Source organism: Pristiophorus japonicus, chromosome Y, assembly GCF_044704955.1.
Source record: "Pristiophorus japonicus isolate sPriJap1 chromosome Y, sPriJap1.hap1, whole genome shotgun sequence".
NCBI classification, from domain to species: domain Eukaryota; kingdom Metazoa; phylum Chordata; class Chondrichthyes; family Pristiophoridae; genus Pristiophorus; species Pristiophorus japonicus.
Genome location: NC_092011.1, coordinates 27,041,906 through 27,042,415, shown reverse-complemented (window position 1 = coordinate 27,042,415; position 510 = coordinate 27,041,906). Strand labels below are relative to the sequence as shown.

The following is a 510-nucleotide window of genomic DNA, read 5'->3' as shown; positions in this document are numbered from 1 at the left end:
ACAGCGGGGTGTGTTCTGCGTCGGCTTGTACGCCACTCAGTTCGATTTTTTGCCTGCTTCTTCAGCTTCTTCTCGTCCTGCCGGCCAACGGTGGCAGCAGAGACCCTGCCTCTGATGACCGTGGCGCGTGACGGCCGGTGGGCTCAAGCGTTGACCCGACGTGCGTCGTCTCGTGAGCGCCCTGACTTAAAGCAATCTCGGTGCAACCCTTGTCATTTGATGATCGACTGATTTACACCTCCGGGACGTTGCAGGCTGGGGCTTCCACCCGACCCTCGTTGGAAGGGAGGAGAAGCGTAGGGCGGTCCGGGCTTGGCCCTCCAGGGAACAAAAGCAAGCCGAAAAAAAAAATGAACAACTCTTAGCGGTGGATCACTCGGCTCGTGCATCGATGAAGAACGCAGCTAGCTGCGAGAATTAATGTGAATTGCAGGACACATTGATCATCGACACTTTGAACGCACTTTGCGGCCCCGGGTTCCTCCCGGGACTACGTCTGTCTGAGGGTCG

General features: G+C 57.3%; 1 non-coding gene across 1 annotated transcript; it reads left to right on the top strand.

The window, feature by feature from the left end:
• Positions 1 to 356: 356 nt before the first annotated feature.
• LOC139241150 (5.8S ribosomal RNA) lies at positions 357 to 510 on the top strand. The gene has a single exon (XR_011588792.1). It is a non-coding gene; the product is annotated as a 5.8S ribosomal RNA (ribosomal RNA).